This window comes from Pelodiscus sinensis, chromosome 2 (assembly GCF_052426305.1).
Source record: "Pelodiscus sinensis isolate ZL-2025 chromosome 2, ASM5242630v1, whole genome shotgun sequence".
Lineage (NCBI taxonomy): Eukaryota > Metazoa > Chordata > Testudines > Trionychidae > Pelodiscus > Pelodiscus sinensis.
In genome coordinates, this window is record NC_143053.1 from 177,576,530 (window position 1) to 177,596,250 (window position 19,721).

At 44.4% G+C, this 19,721-nt stretch overlaps 1 protein-coding gene across 27 annotated transcripts in view; it reads left to right on the forward strand.

The window, feature by feature from the left end:
- CLASP2 (cytoplasmic linker associated protein 2) overlaps positions 1-19,721 on the forward strand; it is a 261,567-nt gene that overhangs the window by 26,856 nt on the left and 214,990 nt on the right. The gene's annotated exons all lie outside the window — the stretch shown is intronic.

Consider the following 19,721-nt stretch of genomic DNA (forward strand, 5'->3'; position numbering starts at 1 on the left):
AGCCAAGACCATACTTCCACAGCACAGGTTCAACACACTTGTTTCCCTGTTCTCTGCAATCCAGTTCAGTCCTTTAATCACATACAAGTTTATCTTCAAATTCTCAGCCACGTGGCAGCCACCACATACAGTAGACTTCCGATAATCTAGCACCTTTGGGACCTGGGTGGTGCTGGATTATCGGATATGCCGGAGTATCGGGAGGTACTGTGGTGGGGGGCTGTGATGGGTCTGCTGGGACCCGCACTGCGTCCGGGGGGTGGGCGGGGAACGGTGCGGCAAGGGGCAAACTCTCCACCATTTTTACAGGAAGGCAGGGGAAGACCCGTGCTGCCGCCAAGAGTTTCCGTGAGGGGAGCGGGCTCCCCACCTCGCAGACTGCAGTAGTTATCGCCGAGCAGGCGGGGTGTGGGGTGGCTCTGTGGGACCAACCCAGTAGCACCCTGGCTGCTCTTCTCTGCAGCTTCCCCAAGTCTGCCGCTCGTCAGTTTCAGCAGTGGTAGTGGCGGACTTGGGGAAGCGGCGCGGCGTGGAGCAGAGCAGCTGGGGTACTGCCGGGCGCCGAGGGGCGGCGCTGCGGGGCCAACTTGGCAGCACCCTAGCTGCTCTGCTCTGCTCTGTGCCGCTTCCCCAAGTCTGCCACTGCTACTGCTGAAACTGGCGAGTGGCGGACTTGGGGAAGCTGCAGAGAAGAGCAGCCGGGGTGCTGCTGGGTTGGTCCCACAGCGCCACCCCTCACCCCCCCCTGCTCGGCGATAACTACTGCAGTCTGGGGGTGGGAGCCCGCTCCCCTTCCGGAAACTCTTGGCGGCGGCGTGGGGCTTCCCTCGCCTTTCTGCAAAATGGCAGAGGGTTCGCCCCTCGCCACGCTGTTCCCCATCCACCCCCCGGCCGGTCGCAGTGCGGGTCCCAGCAGACCCATCACAGGGGTATAATCCCCTTCTGCTCTTCTCCCTTTCCCTTTCTCAGCCCCTAGTGCTCATGGGGCTGACAGCAGCTCCAATTTGGAGCACTTCCGGGTTCCAGTTAGTGCAGAACTATCGGGAGTGCCGGACCACTGGATGCCAGACAATTGGAGTTTTACTGTACTTGGTCAAATATGCCAAGTACAGTAAATATGCCAAGTACAATATCCATATGTGCTGCCTTTATGCCTGGCTCATCCCTGTATATACCCTCTCCCATGACACACTCCACAAGACAGTGCCACTTCCACTGCATATCCTTTCTTCCCTAGAATGGTGAATAAGACTATGCAACATTATGCAAGGTGTCCCCTTTCACCAGGATTCTCCAGTTCACATTATCACCACAGATGTTTCCGTCCTGGCTTGTGGGCCTATCTCGACTAACAAACTATCCAAGGCAAATGGTCTCCATGCAGAGCTCAACTCCACATCAACATCTTGGAGCTGAGGGCAGTTTGCAACTCCTGTTAACACTTCTTATCCATCATGCCCAGAAACACCACTTGAATCTTCACAGACAACACAACTTGAATGTTTTATATACATCGCTAGGATGAAGCACAATCACGCTCCATTTGTGTAGAAAAGGTAAAATTCTGAAATTGGTGCATTTGCCACAACATCATGCCCCTAGCATCATACCTATCCAGTGTTCAAAACACCATGTGGACTGTCTCAGCCATCTTTTTTTTTTTAGAGCAACACAAATGGGAGGTGTGCCAATCGGTCTTCCGGACAGTATTCCACAAATAGGGACACGTGGACATTGATCTCTTCACTACTTGTATGAACTGCACATAGAAGAGTGGGTGCTAACAATGGATCCCTTGGGGATGCCTTTTTAATTGCATGGACATTTCCACTTCTCTGTGCTTTCCTATCTCTTGCACTCATAAGCTGAGTGAGTCACAAAATTTGACACATCAGGCACACATCATCCTGATTGTTCCAATCTGGTCCTAGAAGACATGGTTTCCTTACCCAAACTGTCTCGCATTCTGCACTCCTTGTTTGCTTCCAAGCCTCCCAAACCTTTTATTCCAGCACCACAGTCGAAAGCTACACCCCAATCCTGTAGCTCTCCACCTCAAAGCCTGGCTACTCAATGGTTCCATCATGCCAAGCGTTCCTGCTAAGGTAGGGTGAAACACATTCTTTTAACAAGCCGCTGATCTTCCACCAAGAAAACATCTGTACAAATGGAGACATTTTTCTGCTTAGTGTCAATGGGCACAAGCTATGTTGCTGACTAAAGCTTCTCTCTCCAGCATATTGGATTATCTCCTTGATCTCAGGGAGTCAGGTCTATCCTTGAGCTCCTTTAAAGTTCATCTATCAGCCATCACCACATGGAATGAACCTGTTGGATGTATCTCCAATATTTCTCCATCCCATAACTAAACTATTCTTAACAGGGATCCAAAACATATACCCAGTGATCTAGGAACTACACCTCCCTGGGATCTTAACCATGTACTCAAGTCTTACTAGATGGCTTTTTGAGCCACCTGTTCGCTCCTCTATATGTTAATGAGGGCAGCCTCCATTTTCTGTATCAACTAACCTAAACATCGGTGGTGGGGAACCTTTTTTGGGTCAGGGGCCGCTGACCCACAGAAAAATGAGTCAGGGGCCACACAAATGAGAAGCATGGGGAGGGATAGCTCAGTGGTTTGAGCATTGGCCTGCTAAACCCAGGGTTGTGAGTTCAATCCTTGTGGCGGCTATTTAGGGATTTGGGGCAAAAATTCATCAGGGATGGTACTTGGTCCTGCTCAGAAAGCAGGGGACTGGACTCGATGACCTTTCAAGGTCCCTTCCAGTTCTAGGAGATAGGCAAAAACCCATCCCTCGTTGACAGCTCCCAGACCCCCAACTGAGGAGAGGGACACTCTCCACATTCCCCTTGCACACCAGAACCTAGTGGGTGGCAGCCTAGTAGATTTTATGTGCTCTGGCCCTGTGGAGGGGCAGCAGGGAGGCTGGAATGCCAGTGTGGGCTCCCCAATGCTGTGGTGGCTCTGAGCCTTGAGGGCTGGATCCAGGCAAGTGAAGGACCACATCTGACCCCTGGGCCTGAGATTTCCCATCCTTGCTATACATCTGTCATGTTATTGGATTTTGAAGTGAGCAGATAGATCACTGTTGCACCCACGGGTGGTGTTTACCCCAAATTCTGCACAAAGTGGGACATGTGAGGTGTCAAATGAAAATTTATTCTCTACTGAGTCTGTTTGCTACTCATGTACTTGTATGATTTTTGTATGCAAAGTTATGGATATGGGCTCTGTTCTTATACTGTAAATGTTCTCTGTCTGGGAGGGAGCAATGGGCCTGGACTACCTATTGTGAGGATGGATTGTTAGTGAATAGCTGTGCTAACTAGCACTGCACTATAGACAATGGCTCTTGGGAGTAGCCAATACACATCTGAGGAATGCGTCTGGAAGCCTGCAGACTGGCCAGTGGTCTCATGGCTACTGGCCTGAGAAACACAGGTCACTTGGTCATCTGACCAGCTCCAGTTTGGGGGAGACGAGGAATATAAAAATCCCATAAGGCCGTTTTCACCTTGTCTTCAATCTTGCTACTGATTCTAGATGCGGCCTTGCTAGGGATAGAGAGCCGGGAAGGATTGCTGACCCGTCGTAATATGGGATGTACACCAGAGACTTTTAAACTAGCAGTTTGTAACATCTCTGCTAAGAGCCTGCATCAAGAGCTTGGTAATTGATGTCTGTAATGTATTCTCCTTAACAATCTTACTCTCAACCGTTTCTTACTTTTATTAATAAACCTTTAGATTTTAGATTCTAAAGGATTTGCTCAGCGTAATCTTCTGGGTAAGATCTAAAGTGTAGATTGACCTGGGACTGTGGCTGGTTCTTTGGGACCAGGAGGATCTATTCAGACGTGGTGAGATCAGGTTTTATAACCTCTCACCTGTATTTAAGGTCCAGGGCTGATTGTGGCACAGGGAAAGCTGGGGTGTCTGAAGAGTTTAGCTTGCGAGGCTTCCTGCTGGCCAGATTGGCAGCTGAAGTGCTTCGTGTGACTGGTTAGTGGCCTATTTGGGAAAGGTCTCCAGTCGAGGGCTATAAGTAGCCCTGGTTTTGAATGATTCACCCTGAGCTGACTCAGCGGTGCCCAGATCCGTCCTGTCTCAACTTGTATCTACCTTTTTTCCCCAAAACCTCATAAAGATGCCTAGAGGCACTTCACACCCTGGATGTTAGGCTTTTTACGTCGATGGGACCCAGCTTTTCTGCAGGTCTCTAGACTCTTTTTGTCCATTGCTGAGCAGTCCAAAGAGACATGATTACCTCCCAGTGCCTGCCCAAGTGGATATCCTCCTGCATACACATCTGTTATACCTTGCACAAAAAGCAACCTCCACAGCACAACATCTCTCTCCACCAGAGCCATAGCCATGTCCAGGGCTCGACAAATAATACAACCTACTCTCCTGCGGTGAGTAGATTGCAACCCAGAATAGCCGGGTTCGGGAGCTCTGCGCATACGTGGATCGCTGGACAGCACGGCCGGCGAACGGGGCTTGCCGCGGTTCGTCAAGCCCTGGCCATGTCCATAACCTTCTTAAGAGATGTACTGTTGCAGGACATATGCAGGGTTGCAACCTGGTCCTCTGAGCACTGCCATAACAGTCCCTATTCCTGCAACTTCTGTAGAATATGCGGTCCTGTCATCTCTAGTTGAATCACATCTCTAAAGTCCTTATTCAATGGGGCATTCCTCTACAGATGCCTAAGGAACACCCACAGGGGCAGCACTCAGAGTAGTAGTAGTTATTCAACATGTGCCGTGACGATGGTTCTTTGAGATGTGGGTGCTCCACTACCCTCCCACCCCTCTACTTTGGAGACCATATTCTTGATCCCAAAGTAGAGAAGGAACGGAAGGGGGCCATGCCATGTGTCCAGTCAATGGACAAGTGGTACCACAAGGCAGCTGCTACTCAGGTGTGGTGTGACCAGATGCTGCTAAGAAAATTTTCTGATCTCTGGTGTGAGAACACACCAACACCAAAAGTGAAGCACCCATTGGGGGACACATCTTGAAAAAACGTTGTTATTAATAATTCCATGGTGGTTTCCTAAAATACTGAATAACTTTGTTGAATACCTTGTTTCATCAATTACTTTTCTTGGTATTACTTTTCGACTTTTTCATATATGTAGAAAAATCTTTTCTTTATTAAATCATTTTTCAAGAAAAATCAATGAGTGAGCAGCATATTATACTTTAAGGTTCTTGGCAGAATTTTAATCCTTTTTTAAACCCTGATTTACATTATTTGCTAGTTTAGCTGTCACCTCTGGGCCGAAAGGTCAGGAGCTCAAGTGTCTTACTAAGACTTTGAGCTCATTGCCAATTTTGAAAATGGAGAGGAGTAAATTATTTGTAGATGCCTATAAGTGCAGGCATCTGGTAACTTGAAAATATAAATAAATATAACTGAAAACATTGTGATTAAAAATAAAGCAGTGTTCAAAATCTTAGAGCATGAAAATCTTCCATCATACTTCAGTTAGTCTATAAGGTGCCACAGGACTCCTCGTCGCTTTTGCAGATTCAGACTAACACGGCTACCCCTCTGATACTTTCCATCATACAGTAAAGCAACACAAAATATGATTAAAATAAGAAACATGCTTAATGTAGGAAACTGCTAAGTCTTGGAACTTGTCCTGAAATATATCATAAATATATTTGCTAATGGTTAGAGAAGAATATGAAGAAATGCAATAAATCTTATTGGAGTAATAAACCTGGGCTTGGATGCGTTTTTTAAAAATGTAGTGCTTTTGATGTACATAATTGAACAGATATGTACGTCAGGTCTTTGCTTGGAAGAGCTTGCAGTAGTGATGTTAAAATAAGGTTTATTTACTGATCGAATAGTCCATAGAATTTTTATCAATTGCTCAATTTAGTTGATAGGCCGCCAGCTCCAGGACTAAACCTCACTGTGGCTCTGCAATTTAAAACCCAGCAGGAGTGGGGACAGGCTGCCCAGCTCCTACTGCCTTTTAAATTGCAGAGTTTCAGCAGGAACCGAGCAGGGCTCCTTTCCCAGCCAACAGCAGCTCTTGACTACAGTGGGCTGCTTCGTAGCAGCAGCCCCTTTCCGCAGGGGGTCCCAGCTGGGAATTGGGACCCCCCCCCCCCATGGACAGGGGCTACTGCTGTGAAGTAGCCCCCATCTGCGGCGGGCCTGGTCTGGCCATGGGCAGAGGCTGTTTAATGGCATCTTCCCCTGGCTCTCCTCCTCCACTCCCCAGTGCTGCTGCCTTTAATAGAGGTAGCAGTGGAGAGGGGAGGGAGGGAGAGGAGACAGCCCCACAGAGATGGTGCTGGGGGGAACACTGGCTCCTGCCTCTCCCCTGTTCCTGCCTCTGATACAGCAGCAAGGGAGTGGGAAATGTGAGTAGTCAACTCAACCTAGGGGGTAGGTTTAGAAGACAAAATAGAAAAAGAATAAGTTAAAAATCACCTAGAAATGTTAGATGCCTGCAAGTCCCCAGGGCCTGATGAAATGCATCCTAGAATACTCAAGGAGCTGATGGAGGAGGTATCTGAGCCTCTAGCTATCATCTTTGGAAAATCATGGGAGACAGGAGATATTCCACAAGACTAGAAAAGGGCAAATGTAGTGCCCATTTATAAAAAGGGAAATAAGAACAACCCAGGAAACTACAGACCAGTTAGTTTATCTTCTGTGCCAGGGAAGATAATGGAGCAAGTAATTAAGGAAATCATCTGTAAACACTTGGAAGATGGCGAACAGCCAGCATGGATTTGTAAAGAACAAATCATGTCAAACCAATCTGATAGCTTTCTTTGATAGGATAACGAGTCTTGTGGATAAGGGAGAAGCGGTGGATGTGGTATACCTAGACTTTAGTAAGGCGTTTGATACAGTCTCGCATGATATTCTTATCACTAAACTAGGCAAATATAACTTAGATGGGGCTACTATAAGGTGGGTGAATAACTGGCTGGATAACCGTACTCAGAGAGTAGTTATTAACGGTTCACAATCCTGCTGGAAAGGTATAACAAGTGGGGTCCCGCAGGAGTCTGTTTTGGGACCGGCTCTGTTAAATATCTTCATCAACGATTTAGATATTGGCATAGAAAGTATGCTTATTCAATTTGCAGATGATACAAAGCTGGGAGGGGTTGGGACTGCTCTGGAGGATACGGTCATAATTCAAAATGTCCTGGACAATTTGGAGAAATGGTCTGAGGTAAACAGGATGAAGTTTAATAAAGACAAATGCAAAGTGCTCCACTTAGGAAGGAGCAATCAGTTTTACACATACAGAATGGGAAGCAACTGTCTAGGAGGGAATACAGCAGAAAGGGAGCTAGGGATTATAGTGGACCACAAGCTGAATGAGTCAGCAGTGTGATGCAGTTGCAAAAAAAGCAAACATGATTCTGGGATGCATTAACAGGTGTGTTGTGAGCAAGACACAAGAAGTCATTCTTCTGCTCTAATCTGTGTTGGTTAGGCCTCAGTTGGAGTATTATGTCCAGTTCTGGGCACCGCATTTCAAGAGAGATATGGAGAAATTGGAGAGGGTCCAGAGAAGAGCAACGAGAATGATTAAAGGTCTAGAGAACATGACCTGTGAAGGAAGGCTGAAAGAATTGGGTTTGTTTAGTTTAGAAAAGAGAAGATTGAGGGGGGACATGATAGCAGTTTTCAGGTATCTAAAAGGGTGTCATAAGGAGGAGGGAGAAAACTTGTTCATTTTGGCCTCTGAGGATAGAACAAGAAGCAATGGGCTTAAACTGCAGCAAGGGAGGTTTAGGTTGGACATTAGGAAAAAGTTCCTGTCAGGATAGTCAAACACTGGAATAAATTGCTCAGGGCGGTTGTGGAATCCCCATCTGTGGAGATATTTAAGAGTAGGTTAGATAAATGTCTATCAGGGATGGTCTAGACAGGACTGGGTCCTGCCACGAGGGCAGGGGACTGGACTCAATGACCTCTTGAGGTCCCTTCCAGTCCTAGTATTCTATGATGAACTATCAGATAAGCTTAGGCAAGTTTAAATGTTTTACTGTGTTGGTGTTTGAATAAAAGCAATGCCTTTCTTTCTTAAGCTGTGAATGCTGTGAATCTGCCTGGTGCAAACTGCTTAAATAGAACCAGCAAGTTTCCCCAGCCCAGCTGTGATGCACTTCATTCAGTTTTGAGCTTGTCTAAACTCAGTTTTCACCAGTTTAATTCCATTTAAAATTGCAGCTTCATTTTAAACTTCTGCTATTGTGTGTGTAAACCAGGTTGTAAATTGCCATGTGAAATCTGCTTTTGGGGAACCATGGAAATGCTAGGGGAGGGCAGAATTTTTGCTTTTTATGTAGAATAGCGATAGAAACATAGCCGTGTTTGTCTGATGTAGCTGAAACAAAAAACAGGACTATGTAGCACTTTAAAGACTAACAAGATGGTTTATTAGGTGATTTGTACTGTGGTGTCCAGGAAATGGATCTCTCGTGTACAATGGTCCAGGCTGAGATTGATAGTGGGGTGTAGGTTGTTAAAATCTCAGTGGAATGTCTCCAGTGTTTCTTGGCCATGCGTCCAGATCATAAAGATGTCATCGATGCAGCGTAAGTAGAGAAGGGATAAAAGGGGAAGGGAGCTGAGGAAACGTTGTTCTAAGTCAGCCATAAAGATAACCAATTGAGTTATAAGATCAAGAACACACATTCCTGCTCATCCAGAAATATAATTTATCATGTGCTGAAAGTGTCCTTCTGCTATGTACATTGGACAAACGTCTCAGACACTTTGCCAAAGAATCAATGCCCACAAAACAGATATTAGACAGGATCACAAAGAAAAAAAAGTTTCTTGCCATTTCAACCAGAAAGGGCATTGTCTCAAGGACTTGATTACCTGCATCCTGCTTCAAAGACCTTTTAACACCAGACTTGAAAGAGAATCCTCTGAACTGTCATTCATGCTTAAATTCGACACTTTATGCCTTGGTCTAAACAAAGACATTAATTATATTATCCATTACAAAGATAGCCTCCTCAATTATCACCTCTAATATCATTAGCTCACAGACATTTACCTACCCCTCCCCCCCCAGTTCTGAAATTTGATTTGTCCTTTTCATATGTGTTCATTTTTTTAATTGTATCCTTTGGTATATATGTTTGTGCCAATTTTCTTCCACTATTTGATCTGAGGAAGTGGGTCTGGCCCACGAAAGCTCATCACCTAATGAAACCATCTTGTTAGTCTTTAAAGTGCTACATAGTCCTGTTTTTTGCTTTTTATGTGTATTCACTGTTTATATGCCAGGTTGATGAGATGTAAGTTTAACCAAGAGCCTGTTTCTCAGTCATCCATGGGCAAAGTAATTTCTGTGGTGTTTAATGTAGAAGGAAAGAGACAGGAATTATATTGTCCTAGTAGTTTCTATTTTCAGCTATCTCTCTGTAAAACAGTGTTGTTGCCCTGTACTGTATATTCAGTGTTATAAGCTTCTTGCACCCTTGTATGTAACAAAGCCTAAACTAGTCAAATGCTCTTTTGGGTGTGACCATACTGTTTTTAAACAGTCTGGGTTCTTGAAGAAAATATTTCCAATCCACATCTTGGCTCTATGGATAGCAGTGCTGCTTGCATGAGAGGGCGTGGGACTAGGAAAAATGATCCTATAAACTTTGAGACTGAACCCTAAGCTCCCATGATTAAGCAGTAGGAAAAATCAAAACCTGATTATTTGCAAACTACAGTTGTGACATTTAAACTTGATTAGCATCCAGATACTGTATTGCCCATTACAGTAATAATATGGTTGGCAGCCAATTGTGTGCTGTAGATTTATACTTTAAGGCTGGTAGTGTGTTATATATGGGGGTGAGAGAGAGCTCCTATTACTAGACAGGAGAAAGAGGAGCATGAGACCTCCAAATAGAAGACAAGATAGCTATAGAAACTCTGAATCTTTTTCTGAGCATATGTATATGTTCTCTAATTTGCCTTCTTTAGTCCATGACTTCCCTGAATCTCATCATACATACACATTAGAGCTGGAGAGAGCTTTTCCAATGAACTTTTAAATATTATTTTGAAAATTAAAAATTCTGATGCAAGTTATTAACTCCTCCCCTCCTTCCCCCCTCTTCCCGTCTCCTTTTTCTTCATGTATGTATTCCAGGAAGTAGTTTTGGTGATTTGTCATTTTTACTCAAAAGCAATGTCACAGTTTCAATGTAGTCAAGTATAATCACTTTTTACATTAAGCACCACTCTGTCCCATTATTTTAAGATTAAATTGCTACCTTTTTCATATAATGTAATTGGGTTCTTTTCAAATCCACCTTACCCCTGACTGGAAAAGTGTGTGTGTAAATTTTTTCCCTCAGTGTGGGGGAAAAAAAAATGCAAGCGCTTGTTGCATGCCAGCCTACTCCCTCCCCCGCAACCATACACACCTGAGTTTTCTCATTTCATGCCGTGTGTGTGTGTGTGTGTGTGGTGGTTGTTTTTGTGTGTGGTTTTTTTTGTGGTTTTTTTTGTAATATTGGAATGTTCCTGTGCATGATTACTTACATTCCCAGTAATTACTCAACTAACATGTTACCTAAGCATAACATGTCAAAACATGGGCCTGTGCAGTTGCATTGGAATGTAATTCTTTAAAGGTGGGGTAAGTAGGATAACTGTTAATTAAGGCATTTGCGCACTGAAGAATAAAAAATGATTTTGTCGAGGAGTGAAAGTAAAACTAATGTATTGATATCTACATAGCTTTATGAGCTATCTATAATCCATGAGAGAGGTTTCACCCAGGTCAGTAAGTACAGTAGTTACAATACAGGCATTTTAATATGATCTGAATTGTACATTAGTAATCATTATAAGGAGATATACCATAGGGTAAAAGGGAATGAATTCAATTTCCTAGGTAATAGTCTTGCATTGTAGTGATGGCATTTTACAATGCAATCATCTCATTTTTTTCAGATGCTACCAATTACACATTTTTGTAGCTGTCATCATTGTTGATATTCTGAGAGTTTTGAGAGAGATGTAACACTGAAATGATTAAGTGGGTTGTGCCCATAAAAGCTCATGATACCATCTCTGTGTTTTGTTAGTCTTTAAGGTGCTGCAAGGCTGTTGTTTTTTAAGTGTTTTCAGTTACAGACTAACTTGGCTACCCCCCTGAAGCTGTTGATTAATACGTTAATTGAAGGTGATTGAACTGTTCCACAAACAAAGAGATTATTGTAGATGTCTAAAGATACGTGGTATTTTAATAAGAATAGAGAGGTATATTCTGGAAGTATGAAAAAATATTTTTTTAAGAATGTTAGTCTTTGAAATGGTGTTTGGCTGCAGTATAATATAACACCTATTTCATAAGAACATAAGAACAGCCATACTGGGTCAGACCAAAGGTCCATCTAGCCCAGTATCCTGTCTACCAACAGTGGCCAGCACCAGGTGCCCCAGAGAGGGTGGACCGAAGACAATGATCAAGCGATTTGTCTCCTGCCATCCCTGGAGCCTCTGACAAACAGAGGCCAAGGACACCATTTTATCCCCTGGCTAATAGCCTTTTATGGACCTAACCTCCATGAATTTATCCAGCTTCTCTTTAAACTCTATTATAGTTCTAGCCTTCACAGCCTCCTCTGGCAAGGAGTTCCACAGGTTGACTACACGCTGTGTGAAGAACTTTCTTTTATTAGTTTTAAACCTGCTACCCATTAATTTCATTTGGTGTCCTCTAGTTCTTCTATTATGGGAACTAATAAATAACTTTTCTTTATCAGCCCTCTCCACACCACTCATGATTTTATAGACCTCTATCATATCCCCCCTCAGTCTCCTCTTTTCTAAACTAAAAAGTCCCAGTTGCTTTAACCTCTCCTCATATGGGACCCGTTCCAAACCCCTAATCATTTTAGTTGCCCTTTTCTGAACCCTTTCCAAGGCCACAATATCTTTTTTGAGGTGAGGAGACCACATCTGTACACAGTATTCAAGATGTAGGCGTACCATAGTTTTATACAGGGGCAGTAAGATATTCTGGGTCTTATTTTCTATCTCTTTCCTAATAATTCCTAGCATCCTATTTGCCTTTTTGACCGCCGCTGCACTCTGTGTGGAAGTTTTCAGAGAACTGTCCACGATAACTCCAAGATCTCTTTCCTGATTTGTCGTAGCCAAATTAGCCCCCATCATACTGTACGTATAGTTGGGGTTATTTTTCCCGATGTGCATTACTTTACACTTATCCACATTAAATTTCATTTGCCATTTTGTTGCCCAATCACTCAGTTTGGTGAGATCTTCTTGGAGTCCCTCACAGTCTGCTTCTGTCTTGACTATCCTAAACAGTTTGGTATCATCTGCAAACTTTATTACCTCACTGCTTACCCCTTTCTCCAGATCATTTATGAATAAATTGAAAAGGATTGGTCCCAGGACTGACCCTTGGGGTACACCACTAGTTACCCCTCTCCATTTTGACAATTTACCATTTATTCCTACCCTTTGTTTCCTGTCTTTTAACCAGTTCTCAGTCCCAGAAAGGACCTTCCCTCTTATCCCATGGCCATGTAATTTACACAAGAGCCTTTGGTGAGGGACCTTGTCAAAGGCTTTCTGAAAATCCAAGTATACTATATCTATTGGATCCCCCTTGTCCGCATGTCTGTTAACCCCTTCAAAGAACTCTAATAGATTAGTAAGACAGGATTTCCCATTACAGAAACCATGTTGACTTTTGTCCAACAAATTATGTTCTTCTACATGCTTCACAATTTTATTCTTTACTATTGTTTTGACTAATTTGCCCGGTACTGAAGTTAGACTTACCGGTCTGTAATTGCCAGGATCGCCTCTAGAGCCCTTTTTAAATATTGGTGTCACGTTGGCTACCTTCCAGTCATTAGGTATGGAAGCCGATTTAAAGGATAGGTTACAAACCACAGATAATAGCTCAGCAATTTCCCATTTAAATTCTTTTAGAACCCTTGGATGAATGCCATCCGGTCCCGGAGATTTGTTACCATTAAGTTTTTCTATTTGTTCCAAAGCCTCCTCTAATGACACTTCAATCCGGGACAGTTCCTCAGATTCATCACCCACAAAGGACGGTGCAGATTCGGGAATCTCCCCAACGTCCTCAGCTGTGAAGACTGAAGCAAAGAAATCATTTAGTTTCTCCGCAATGGCTTTATCGTCCTTGATTGCTCCTTTTATAGCTCGATCATCTAGGGGACCCACAGGTTTTTTAGCAGGCTTCCTGCTTCTAATGTACTTAAAAAAACATTTTATTTCTTTTTGAGTTTTTGGCTAGCTGTTCCTCAAAATCTTTTTTTGCTTTTCTTATTACATGTTTACACTTGATTTGACAGTGTTTATGTTCCTTTCTATTCACCTCACTAGGATTGGACTTCCACTTCTTAAAAGATACCTTTTTGTCCCTTTTTGCTTCTTTTACATGGTGGTTAAGCCACGGTGACTCTCTTTTAGGTCTCTTGCTATGTTTTTTAATTTGGGGTATACATTTAAGTTGGGCCTCTATTATGGTGTCTTTAAAAAGTTTCCATGCAGCTTTCAGGGATTTGGCTCTAGTAACAGGCTTCTCTTCCTGAGGTGACATGTATCCAGTCAATAGGGGGGTAATTAAAATCCCCCATTATTTAGAGTTCTTTATTTTGGAAGCCTCTCTAATCTCCCTCAGCATTTCTATGTCAGTATCGCTGTCCTGGTCAGGTGGTCGGTAATATATCCCTACTGCTAATTTCTTATTATTGGAGCATGGAATTTCTATCCATAGCGATTCTATGGAACATGTTGATTCACTTAATATTTTTATTTCGTGAGGGTGTGATTAAAACCAAATCCAGAGATTATGTAAACATGAATTTGTATTTTTCCTTCATATTCCATAGTTTGATTAAAGTATTTTAAAAGGAGTAGTGCATAAGAAGGTGGAAAAAAAACCCAATAAATATATGGGGAAATGCCATAAGAATAGTGCTTGGAAACCGTGCATAAGTCCTCATTAACCAGAGCTGTTGTCTTTTTTTTCCATAAGACAACAATTAACCTCATCCCTCAGATTAATTCTACCGCTTCCTTTAACCATAGTCACTGTATTGAAGGAATTCACAGATGTTGGGATTCTTAATTGATCACTATCCGTGAACAGTACAAAATAGAAAAACAGTGTTTAGGAATACTTAAGACTGTAGTTTTCAAATATACCACCGAAGTTAAGGCTGAGGTTTGCAGTAGGGACGTAAGAGAGTAATTGAGTCGATCATTTGACTACTCGCATTTCCATCCACCCCCACTTGCTGCCTCTGTATCAGAGGCACCAAGTGGGGCAGAAGCAAGAGCTGGTGCTGGGGGGAGCCAGCTTAAGTCGGTTCCCTCCAGCACCATCTCCATGGTACTACATGCCTCCTCCTGTGCTGCTGCTTCTATCAGAGATGGAGAGTGGGGAAGGCTGCTGCGAAGCAGCCTCTGCCTGCTGCGGACCCAGGTTCACTGCGAGCAGAGACTGCTCTGCATCCCACGGGAACTCCTACAGACAGGGGTTGCTGGACCTGCCACAAGCCAGGACTGAGCAAGCCCAGCTCAGTCCTGGCTTGTGCTGGGTCCAGGCGTTACTCTCACTGTGGCTCTGCATTTTAAACGTAGTAAGAGCAATGAGTGAGGAGGTTGGGGGTGTCGGGTCTCGGCAGGGTAGTGAGTGAGGGGGTTGGGGTATGGGGTCTCGCTGTGTGGGGTGGGAGGGCCACTTACTTGCTTTTGCTCCGCTTCTGTGTAGGGCCTTGTGCTGCCCCCATTGGCCAGATTCTGCGTGCTGCCGCTTCTCTTTCCTCAGCTGGGGCAACAGCCTCTCAGGGACATGCTTCCTGGAGGCTTTCCCCTTTACTCCTATTGGCGCACCGAGCCATTTTTGGCTCTGCTTGTACCCTGCATGCTGGATCCAGCAGGGAGGCTTGGGGCTCTTCCCCCCACCCCGTGCAGGAATCCAGGGCTAGCACTCCAATCTTGCGGGGAGCGTTGGGACTGGAGTACCAGTGTGGGTTCCATGCTGCGGAGGCAGCTTATCGAGTAGGAGGGAGTGAGGGCAGGGCAAGGGTGTTGGGGGTGTGGGCTGAGAGAGTATTGTTAGGCATAGCCCTGCTGGAGCACAAGCTGGCTTTGGCCTGTCAGGGTTGTCAACTGGAGCTGCCCTGAAAGCATATTTTTGGTATTTAAGTTTTCTGTAGGATGTCATGGGGTAAGCAATCCTCAGATGAAAGGCAGGTCCTCCCAAGGATTCATAACTGGCTAAACCAGGCCTGAGCAAAATATGGGCTGAATCTGGCCTGCAGACACTGGGGGGATCCCCAGGCAGGCTCCCTGCTTGCGTCGCCCCACTCGCACACTGCTCAGATAAGTGGCTGCGGGGCTGTTTCTCTTTAAAAACTGTGAGCCCGGAGCTGGGAGAGGATTCAGGTGCTGCTCCCATCCCCAGCACAATCCTGTTGCCCAGTTTCTGGGCAAAAACCAGCTAGTGGGAGCTGGCTGTTGGAATAACAGACAGCACAAGAAGCGCCATGCCATCCTCCCCTGTGGCTCCTAGTTATTCACATACACACATGGCCTTGCAGCCTATGTGTGGGCGGGGAAGACTCCCTGCCTAAGAAATGTTCTGGGCTGCTGGTCAGGAGTCACTCGGATAAGTCTCTTGGCCAGATCCTGCCTCTGGCACTCCAACCCCTCTCTTCCCAAGCCCTCTGCCTCCCACCCGCCCCCCTACTCCACATGCTCAAACCCTCTGCCCCCCTGCTGCATCTATATATGAAAGAACTCTGTGGTAAGAAATCTGCAGCCCCTTATCTGTCCACTCAGCCACTTCTCTGAATTAAAGTTACTTTAAATCGTCTGAGTAGTTGGCCAGTCCAGTGCCCCAGGTCACAACTTCTGCCTCCGTCCAAACTCCCTCCCAGACCCCATTCTCCCTCCTATACCCTAGTCCCTTCCCCAAGCTCCCTTCTGCACCCAACCTGTATTCCAGACCTCACACTTCCTCCATTAAAATTATGGAAGAATGTGGTCCTTGACCACTTTCTAAAATCTTGGAATGGCTCCCCATCAGAAATTATTGCCCACACCTTGGCTAAACGGTAGGAGACAAATGGATAAGAATAAATGGTCAGTTTTCAGAATGCAGAGAAGTAAATAGTAGTGCCTCTCCAGGAGTCTGCATTGGGGGCAAAGGAGTAAAGACTGAGGTGGAAAATTTGTGGATGATACAAAATTATTCCAGGTAGTAGAGGCCAAAGGAGACCGAAAGGAGTTACAAAGGGATCTCACAAAAATGCATGGTCAGGCAACACAATGGCAGATGTAATTCATTGTGGTTAAATGCAAAATAATGCTCACTGGGAAAAAAATAGCCCCAACTATCCATATAAAATAATTGAGTCTAAATTAGCTATTGCCACTCAAGAAAGAGATCTTTGAGTCACTGTAGATAGTTTTCTGAAAACATCAATTCAGCATGCAGCAACAATAAAAAATTGTTTAGGGTGACCAGACCTGTCCCAACTTTTTCTTGGAAATGGGCACCCTGTCTTAAATTTGTTCTCTCCCATCATAAGAGCCTAACAGCCATGCTGGGTCAGACCAGAGGTCTATCTAGTCTAGTATCCTGTCTTCTGACAGTGGTCAATGCCTTATGCCCCAGAGGGAGTGAACAGAACAGGTAATCATGAAGTGATCCCTCTCCTCTCACTCATTTCCTGCCTATGATAGAGGTTAGGGACACCATTCCTGCTCATCCTGGCTAATAGCCATTGATGGACGTATCCTCCATGAATTTATCTACTACTTTTTTGAACACTGTAAGTCCTGCTCTTCACAAGATCCTTTTGCAAGGAATTCCACAGGTTGACTGTGTGCTGCATGAAGAAATAACTTTCTTTTGTTTCTTTTAAACCTGCTATCTATTAATTTCATTTGGTGACCCCTAGTTCTTATGTTATGGGTACAATTAAAGTTATTTACTTTCTATGCCTGTCATGATTTTATAGACCTCTGTCATATTCCTCCCCCCTTAGTCTCCTCTCTTCTATATTTAAAAGTCCTAGTCTTTTAAATCTCTCTTTATATGGCACTTGTTCTAAATCCCTAACCATTTTTGTTGCCCTTTTCTGAACCTTTTCCAATGCCAATATGTCTTTTTTGAGATGAGGCAACCACATCTGTACTCAGTATTCCAGATATAGGTTTACCATGGATTTATATAGAGGCAGTAAGATATTCTCTGTCTTTTTGTGAATGATTCCTAACATTGTTTGCTTTTTTGACTGCTGCTGCCAATTGAGTGGATGTTTTCAGTAGCTGGCCAGATCTCTGCTCGCTAGCCACTTGTCTACCAGTGCTGAATGTGGGGGGAATGTCCAGTGGCTGATGCTGAGGGTGGGTTTGCAAAGCTGGTGGTGAGGCATAGAAGCAGCATGTGGGACTAGCCATTCCCCCTGCTGGCAGGAGCGGCCCTAGACAAGCTGCTGGCAACTGGCGCCCAAGGCGAAGTGCGCGATCGGTGCCCCCGCCTCCAAAGCCCTCAACGGCCATTTATCTTGGCACCATAGGCGACTGCCTCGTTTGTCTGCATTGATGGGCCGCCACTGCCTGCTGGTCTGTCCATGTAATCCTCACTGCCTGCCACGTCTTAGCCAGCAGGGCCCTGCCCCAAATCCTGTTTCTGTCCAGCACTCACTATGCACCACAAACTGAGCTGACCTATGAGTGCAGGCAGCACTGGGAGGTGACCAGTTACATGTCACCTCTGCTGCCCGCCTATTAGACTTTTATGTATTTCCCCCTTCATTGTCTTCATTCTGCTTTGCCCTTTCAGCCTTCTTGTCCTACTACTTCGTGTTTTCCTTTGCAGGTTGTGTCCTGCTCCCTGCACAGGGAGAACCAGCCACTGTTTGTAGTGCTTAACTTACCAACAGCTGGGCTTGAAGATTCCTTCCTTCCTCCACTGCCTCTAGTTTGGCCAGTGCCCCAGGAAAGCCCAAGACTCACTGTTCTGGGGTACTGGCCAGGAGGAACCTAGCCCTTCATGTGCTGGTGGGAAGGGGAGAATTAGTCACTTCCTCCATGTGAAAGTGTGTGTCTCCTCTCTTCCCATGTGTGTCATTCCTCCCCTTGTGAATCCTAAAGCCTTAAAGATAATAAGGCAAATTATGAATAATCCAACTATGCAGTATTTCTTTTTAACAGAAGTTCAGTCAACTTGATGTTTAGTTGAATGTTTGTACCCTATAGTTCGGATTTGCTGTTCAACTTTCTCAAATATCGATAATTCACCTGGTGTCCTGTATTCTGCATTGAGAAATATGGTCACCCCAAGGAGTGGTACCATCAAACATGAACAATGTCGTTATCGTAAGAGTGCCAAAAACCAAAGGTAACTGGTGTGGTGACAACAACTATAGAGCAAAGTTCTCTCCTTAGTGTTGCTGGCAAGGCAGTCTCATGGACAGTACACAGTAAATCATGAAAAACTGAACCCCCATGCGGGCAGTGGGGCTGAAGTCACAAAGGTGACGCAAAATCACTGAGTATGTGACTTCAGTGATGGACTCATAGCCTTAGCAGTCCATTTGAAGAAGAGAGTGAATCTGGTACAAGATGTGTGGACTAAATCAGAAGTTTTGTTAGCCAACATCTTGCTAGAAATTGTGTACACGTTCTGTTCTATTTAAGTGTTTTGATGATCTTATATCTAGATGTGAAGTTAACTCTTGCATTCGAAAGGCAACTACCCCCGTTCGGCCAACTGACCAACCATCATGAGATAACAAGGCATGGGTTTAACAAATGTGTATGATGACAAGACCTGGACCTCCTAAAGTAGTCATGAGAGAACTAAATACCACTTAAATTTGTTCTCACTGTATTCTGACTGAAGTGGGAAATCAAAGTTCCTGATACTAAAATACTTGGAAAATCAAAACTGTCAAGTCAGATGTCTCCATTGACTTAGTCATCTGCATTATATGGACTATGGATGCATTCTAAAGGATCTCCTGTATAGAGAACTTGCAGATGCTCTAATGCCACCGGACAGACCTAAGTTCAGGTTCAAGTATGTTTGTAGAAGGACGTGAAAATGTTCAACGGTGACATCTCAAATTGGGAAAGTACAGCTAGCAACAGGACACACTTGGCGGCTGTGCTGTGCCAGAGAATCAAAGATTGAAGAGGATTGGTAGAAAGAGGAAAGTGATGAAGAAAGTCTCAAGCTGTAATATTGTCCTGGCTTATTCTCTGGCCCTTTACCTGTCTTATTTGTGGCAAGAACTGTTGCTAAAGAATTTGACCTTTTTGCTACTTGTAATTCTGGATCATGACACACAGTATCTTTCAAGAGGGAGGGTTGAAACCGAGTCGGTAGATATTGTTAGCGTTCAGTTTGGAATGACCACTACTTTCAGTGGGTAGGTAGGGGGTGTGTGTGGTTGTTTTTTTTTTTTTTTAAAGTAGTAGTAGTATTTTTTTTTTTAACGCCTGTGTCATTACTTATCAAGATAAAGCAGAGAATGAAAATATCTAGAGAAGGGCAACAAAAATGGGGCATGCATTAATGGGTTTACATTAGAGATGTGATAGTGAACATGTTTAAATAGTTACCCGACAAGCCTGGGCTCATCAGTTAACCTTCATGG